This window comes from Procambarus clarkii, chromosome 17 (assembly GCF_040958095.1).
Source record: "Procambarus clarkii isolate CNS0578487 chromosome 17, FALCON_Pclarkii_2.0, whole genome shotgun sequence".
Taxonomy (NCBI): domain Eukaryota; kingdom Metazoa; phylum Arthropoda; class Malacostraca; order Decapoda; family Cambaridae; genus Procambarus; species Procambarus clarkii.
The window spans coordinates 37,678,448-37,686,480 of record NC_091166.1 but is presented as its reverse complement, the minus strand read 5'-3'; the positions used below and the strand labels follow the sequence as shown (position 1 = coordinate 37,686,480).

At 41.4% G+C, this 8,033-nt stretch overlaps 1 protein-coding gene across 1 annotated transcript in view; it reads left to right on the top strand.

Moving 5' to 3' along the window:
- The first annotated feature begins 3,293 nt into the window (after positions 1–3,293).
- The window catches only part of LOC123772391 (transmembrane and immunoglobulin domain-containing protein 1), a 138,592-nt gene continuing 133,852 nt past the window's right edge, over positions 3,294–8,033 (top strand). The window contains exon 1 of the mRNA XM_045765493.2: positions 3,294–5,098. The gene's annotated coding sequence lies outside the window, so the exon portion shown is untranslated. The remainder of the gene's footprint in view (positions 5,099–8,033) is intronic.

The window sequence follows — 8,033 nt, the reverse complement described above, 5'->3', positions numbered from 1 at the left end:
ATTAAAAATAATTTGGGTTGTAAAAATATTTCAATATAATAAAATTTCTACGTGAAAAATTATCAGCTCGTGGGAATTTCCACCTGCAGTTCGGATATTTTTTTCATGTCCTGACAAACACTGGAATTTTCTCTTTGATTCTAAACGGAATTTTATATAATCGTAATGGCTCTGACGAGGCCCACGAATAAAAAATTTCAGATTTGTAAACAAAGGGGAGCAGGCCTTAAGTATTATAGGAACTCTTAGATAAAGAGTTGGTTAGGTTATGTAAAATTTGCTTAGAATAGGCTAAGTTAGGGTTGGTTAGATGGGATTAGGATAGATAAAGTTAGATTTGGTTTGGTCCAGTCGATAGAGCTCATGGCCCAGTCGACAGAGGCCGAATCTCTAGTCGATAGAGCTCATGGCCCAGTCAATAGAGCTCATGGGGCCAGTCAATTGAGCTTCGGTCTCCTCTATTACCCCAGACAACACCATTCCCCATCTGCAGTCAAGTCCTCCCCCCCACTCCACTCCCTCAGGCTCCTTAGGTAAAAAAAAAAAAAGAGAAACGCCAGAAATGGGTAAAACAGAATACAAAAATCAATCGACTTGAGAATGGTCCAGGACGGATCGAAACGTCGTCGTCCCTTCACATTCTAGTGTGTGATCTGGTCATCAGAATAAAAAAAAAGTCTGTATCACTAAGCTGAGCCTAAGGTTATGTTACTGATATTTTACAAAGAATCTTACAAAAATCTAATGTTTTTTTGTAGATAAAAGTTATTGAGGATGATGATATGTAAATGGAGTAGACAAGATTATCAAATCATCTCAAGATAAGATGTCTGAAATCCTCAGTGATGGTCTATTCTCTAGGGATTATCTAATAATAGGGAAGTAAAGAAAATGTAAAACAGAAGGGGGAGTTGGACTGGTGCGCAAAATGGGGATTTGAATGTCAAAGGAAACTACAGTATTAGATGTAAATATATACAGATATTCCATCACAGGATTGTTAAAGGCAAGAGCATTAAAGATCGTATTAAAACTGATCTACAGATCTTAAGAACAGATGGTTTGAAGGAGGAATATATAAAGAGAAATAAATATAGCATAAGTATCGTACAATAATGAACACAATGATCAAATAGAATGAAAGCAACATTATTTATCGTTGAAGATATTAACAGTACTGAAACAGGAAGTTGATAGAACCCTGTGGTTGAATGAAGATTGAGTAGGATAAAATTATATATGTCAAGGAAAGAAACTACTTAGCAAAGTATGTCAAAGTTGAAACCGCATCCAAGTGTGAGAATCAGGTAACTTGACAGGACTTAGTCCTAAGCATGAAGAAAGTCATGTCTACGAGGAGTCACTTTTGCTATACACCTGTGTTCATTCACATCCTAATACTACGCACATATGTTCATTTATTGCTTTATACAATGCATGTGTTTACATTTATTTACAAAATAATATACTATGCAGGAATGACTTATTCACCAGACTTCCTGATTGTGGGATCGAAACACCGTAAAATGACTTACAGGTATTTAATTGCTTAAATATTTTCTTAGCGAATTTATCAGATCTTCTTTATTACTCTATCTGTCTATGAACTCAGTGTAAAACTCTTCGCATTTACGTAAATAATAGTAAATGGTGTTCTTCTCTCTCTCAGAAGAACACCAGAAAACAGGTCTCAGAAGAACACCAGGAAACATCTCATATAACAACATGGTTGTGTCTGCCTTAGCGTGTTCACGCCATTTGTCGAACGTTAAATTTGAGGTGGTTTAGATTAGCCTGAAACGTACTAATCTCGGTAACCCACTTAACCTATCGGGGCCTTTGCCAATTTCTCGACTGAAGCGTCAGTATCACGGTGCTTTTAACGTGACAAAAAACGCTGCAGAATTTTTATTTCTAGGGTAGACTGCATCAGATTGGAAGTGCATTAAGTGTGAGGACAGGTATAGGATTAAAGAATATACAAATCACTAGAAGCAGACGAGGAGTCACAATAACGTGGCTGAAATATGTTGACCAAACCACACACTAGAAAGTGAAGGGACGACGACGTTTCAGTCCATCCTGGACCATTTTCAAGTCGATTGTGAATGGTCCAAGACGGACCGAAACGTCGTCGTCCCTTCATTTTCTAGTGTGTGGTTTGGTCAACAAATCACTAGAATATTCATGATGTTTTTCCATGGCAATAGCTGTTACAAAAGCACATAGGAAGCTGTTTATTTACATATAAAATGTGTGTGTAAAAAGCCTTGTTAACTTGTGAAGGCAGCTGTTAATGCCAGGCTACAGTGATTCTTTCTCAAGTGTGATAATTCACGTGAGTGCAGAGATTCTCTCTTTCTTAGAATCAGGTGGCCAGAGTCCAGCCTGGGGCCAGATTCACGAAGCAGTTACACAAGTACTTACGCACCTGGGGCCAGATTCACGAAGCAGTTACGCAAGCACTTACGAACGTGTACATCTTTCCTCAATCATTGACGGTTTTGGTTACATATATTAAAAAGTTTACAGGCATGAAAACTTCCCAATTAGCTGTTGTTATTGTTATAAACAGCCTCCTGGTGCTTCGGAGCTCATTAATTAACTTTTTAATAATTGTAAACAAAGCCGCCAAAGATTGAGAAAAGTTGTGCTTGCGTAAATGCATCGTGCATCTGGCCCCAGGTGCGTAAGTACTTGTATAAGTGCTTTGTGAATCTGGCCCCAGGTGCGTAAGTACTTGTATAACTGCTTCGTAAATCTGGCCCCAGGTGCGTAAGTACTTATGTAACTGCTTCGTGAATCTGGCCCCAGGTGCGTAAGTACTTGTGTAACTGCTTCGCGAATCTGGCCCCAGGTGCGTAAGTACTTGTGTAACTGCTTCGTGAATCTGGCCCCAGGTGCGTAAGTACTTATGTAACTGCTTCGTGAATCTGGCCCCAGGTGCGTAAGTACTTATGTAACTGCTTCGTGAATCTGGCCCCAGGTGCGTAAGTACTTGTGTAACTGCTTCGTGAATCTGGCCCCAGGTGCGTAAGTACTTGCGTAACGGCTTCGTGAATCTGGCCCCAGGTGCGTAAGTACTTGTGTAACTACTTCGTGAATCTGGCTCCTGGTGTACAGCACATTTACCTCGGGGTAGGTGTGGCGGTGTGTGTGTGTCCCTTCACGAGGGCGGCTGTCCGCCCATCTGAGCGTGCGCCAGGAGCGCATGTGGGCGGAGTCGGCTGGCACGCGAACTCTACCTCTTAGGTGACCCTCCTCCTCTCTTCAGCCTGGTGCCGCTGCTCGGTGCCAGTCTGGCAGCCGAGCGCGGAGTGAGCGAAGGTTCTCGCTCGCGCTCCCCCTCGCTAACTATAGTGCTACGCTCGCTCGCTAACTCAGGGCTGCGCTCTCTCGCTAACTCTAGTGCTGCCCTTCTCGCTAACTGTAGTGATTCTGCGCTCCTCTCTAGTGCGGTGCGCCATCGCTAACTCTAGTACTGCGCTCTCTCGCTAACTCTAGCGTAGCACTCTAGTGTTTGGTAACTCTTGCTCTACAAGTCCTGCTTCAGTACGCAGATATCTGATGATAGTTCAACGATGCTATTAAAATGTGTTAGTAATTATCTTCTCTTAGTTGTCTAGAAAAATTGGAAACAAGATGATATCCTTTACGATATACTACTGTTGCTCTTGACACCAGTGAAAGACGCTGTTAAGATATACTGTTGAAAGTGCGAACAAAGACAAAACAAGAACAGAAATAACATAAAGACGTCATTAAAGTTATGTAAATGACGCAAGTACAATTGTAAATTGACGTTGCTGCATGCAACACATCCAAGAGTCGTGTGCAACTGTCAAAGATTTATTTTTTTGCAGTTTTTCTAGTGGGGATAATAAAGCAACATTAGAACACACAAAATAAAACACTGTATAGATAATTGTGAGTGTCAGTAACACCTGTGGAGTCTTTATTGATACTATAACGTCAAATACTCAACCCACCCCAACCCTCCTAAGTTCCTTGAAACTAGTGGGTGTTGTTGAGGTGGGGTTCAGGTGGGTTCAGGTGGGCTCAGGTGGGTTCAGGTGGGCTCAGGTGGGAGAGGTTGGGTGCCAACACTACCACAACACAACATTAAGAGATATGCTCTGTCTCCCAGCTGACGCTTGACACACTCAGGGCCAGCACCTCAAGTTAATTTATAACCTCACACTCAGAGCTGGCAATTCTGTACTTGGTTACTTGGATGAACTGATCTGCTTGGTGAAGATTTTTGATTTGACGTGAATGTTATACTTTGATAACTACCTTCTTATGACATGAAAATTTAAGTGAAAATTTCATCCTGACAAAAAAAAAAAAACATTTTTTCCTCTAAATATATTTTGTGTACAGTGAATCAAATATATAAGTGAGGATTTACGTGGAAAATATATATATATATCTTGAAAGAGTGAGTGTGGAGCCACAAAGTTGTGTTATCTTTATGCACAGCGTAAATAAAGAAGACCAAAGACTGTGAGCCACAGATAAGCTGGGAATGTAATTACTAAAACCAGCTGGGATAATCAAGCATTAATATCATAAAATCTTTAAACAGCAAACTTCCCTTCCAGTTGTTGACATTCGTACCCTCATTAATAGATTGTTTGACACTCTTGTTACCTCATAATTTCCCTAATCAGCATCTTTTGGATCAGTAACTACTGGGGATATAAATTGTTTGAATCAATGATTCTTAGTGACTCCTTTATGCCGAGTGAATCTTAAAGACTCATTAAAATCAGAATCAGAAACTATATTCGTAACTCTTCATATAAATCATAACAATAATGGATGGATTAAACAAGTGTAGAGAAGACTAACTCAACCTTACATTATCCATCCATTGTTCTCCTGTGACTGGAACTAGTGAATTGATCTCCATGAGGATTCAACTTACTGCCTAAGTCCTCACTGCAGTTTGCGAGAGGTGTCAATGAAATAGCTCAGTTACGTGGAAGGACTCCCTGCCAGTTTCATGTTAGTCTCATACTGTCACAAGTTACATGTTTCGGCAACCAACGAAAGCCAGAATTTTTAGGAAACTGGTGCAAGCTTGATTCGCACGGTAAGATCACACACCTGCATATGATGTTCAAGTATTTTTTGTTTTACTTTGCGTATTTATACGGTATTATAATATTTGTCATGCATTTATTTTTCTCGTGACTTTCACTCAAATTATATATATTGTATCATGTTGTAAATTATAGTGTGTTGTGGAAATATAATTACAAATATTTATGAGCATAAAGTATGCACATAGAGGTTTACATGATTGTATATGAAGGAGATGTAAATGCATTCAAATATACACTTACGTGTATGCGGTTATACACACGCGTGCCTCTATGACACATCTATTTTCTGTCCACTTTCGACTTATGGGTTTCCACTGAAATTTGATGCATGGAGTGAGCATCGTTACTCATCTGTGACGGTAACGAGGATATAAGCTCGTTAAAAAGCTCTTTTTTAAGCAAACCAGTTTTTTATGTTTTTACCAACTCTCTGACAAGGGTTCGACAGACGTTAGAGAGAAGTGTGGAGTGTGTTTACTGATTGTTAAACTGTTAATTTAACTTGTACTGAAGAGTTCAATGAATATTGTTCGTGCTTTGACAACAGCAAGACTGACTAGCAACATTTATAAAGTCTTGCGTGTTGAAGAAGATGATGAAACTGTGGCGTGATAAAGATTGTATTTATGACTTGTATTGCTTGATGGCGTGTTCATGTCATGACATTATCATCACGTGTTCGAAACATGATTCGTACTCCTCACCTGTGATGTGCGCGTAGATTGGCGTAACTTAAGTGGGACCATGATTTGGCGTGATTTATGACGTTTCGAGACCAATATTGCTAAGTGAAGTATGCTCGGCGAGTTGACGGAGTAATGCCATACCTGGTTCCGAGCGGAATCTGGTACCGAGCGGAATCTGTACCGAGCGCAACCTGGTACCTGGTACCGAGCGAAGCCTGGTACCTGGTACCGAGCGTAAGATATTATGGTGCCGCTACTCTTATTGTGAAGAACATGTTAAACGAAGCACAAAGGGCATGTCAAGGCTAAACTTTTCACACACACACACACACACACACACACACACACACACACACACACACACACACACACACACACAGGGGGCCTCGTAGCCTGGTGAATAGCGCGCAGGACTCGTAATTCTGTGGCGCGGGTTCAATTCCCGCACGAGGCAGAAACAAATGGGCAAAGTTTCTTTCACCCTAAGTGCCCCTGTTACCTAGCAGTAAATAGGTACCTGGGAGTTAGTCAGCTGTCACGGGCTGCTTCCTGGGGTGTGTGTGTGGTGTGGAAAAAAAAAAAAAAGTAGTAAGTAAACAGTTGATTGACAGTTGAGAGGCGGGCCGAAAGAGCAAAGCTCAACCCCCGTAAAAACACAACTAGTAAACACAACTAGTAAACACACACACATTTGGTATGGTACCATTTGGGAGACGAAATTCTTCAAAAATCAGAGAGAAAGACCTGAGGGTTGATATCCCGCCAGACCTGTCCCCTGACGCCTATATCAAGAGGATAACATCAGCAGCATATGCCAGGCTGTCCAACATAAGAACGGCCTTTAGAAACTAGTTTAATGAATCATTCAGAATCTTGTATACCACGTATGTCAGACCAATCTTTGAGTATGCAGCCCCAGCATGGAGTCCATATCTCGTCAAACATAAAACTAAATTGGAGAAGGCTCAGAGGTTTGCCACCAGACTGGTGCCCAAACTGAGGGGCATGAGCTATGAAGAGAGACTACGGGAATTAGACCTCACGTCGCTGGAAGACAGGAGAGTTTGGGGACATGATCACCACATACACGATTCTCAAAGGAATTGATAGGGTAGACAATACAGTTTTTTTTTAACACAAGTGGCACATGCACTAAGGGACACAGGTGGAAATTGAGTGCCCAAATGAACCATAAAATCATTAGAAAGAATGTTTTTAGTGTCAGTAGTTAATAAATGGAATCCATTAAGAAGTAATGTGGTGGAGGCTGACTCCATACACAGTTTTAAGTGTAGATATGATAGAGCCCAGTAGGCTCAGGAATATGTACACCTGTTGATTAACAGTTGAGAGGCGGGACCAAAGAGCCGAAGCTCAACCCCCGCAAGCACAACTAGGTGAGTACAGCAAACTGATTTGGATATACTCTAGAAGTAGTTCGAAAAATGGCTACTAGAATTTAACCCAGGCAAATGCAAAGTTACGAGGAGTAGAACGGGAATGCGAAGACCAGTACAGCAGTATAGGGTGAAGGGAAGACAAATTTTTCAATCCGAAAAGAAAGACCTGGGCGTGGAAATAACCCCAAATCTGATGCCCGAAGCCCACATTAGCAGAGTAACAACAGCTGCATATGCAACACTGGCCAACATCCGTGTATCCTTCAGAAACTTGACCAAAGGTGCTCTCCGGGCCCTATACACAGCTTCATGCAGGTCGGCGTTCAATCCCCGACCGTCCAAGTGGTTAGGCACCATTGCTTATCCCTCCGTCCCATCCCCAAATCCTTATCCTGATCCCTTCCAAGTGCTATATATATAGTCATAATGGCTTGGTGGTTTTCCTTGATTTTCCGTCCCCTCTTGGATATGTAGCCCCAGCATGGAACCCTTACCTGAAATAGGACAAAGATAAACTAGAAATGGTCCAATGATACGCAATAAGACTCGTTCCTGGCCTGAGGGGCTTGAACACTGAAGAAAGGACAGAGAACTAGACCTTACCACACACTAGAGGAAAGGAGAGACAGAGAGGATATGAAAACAACTTATAAGATAATAAGTGAAATTGATAAAATTAGACAAACCAGCGTTGTTCAAAGTAGGGAACAGCAGAACGAGGGGGTCACAGATGGAAACTCGACCCTCAAATCAATCACAGGGACGTAAGAAAGAACTTCTAAAATGTTGCAGCTGTCAATAAGTGGAACTGATTTCACGTAGAAGTCGATGAAGCT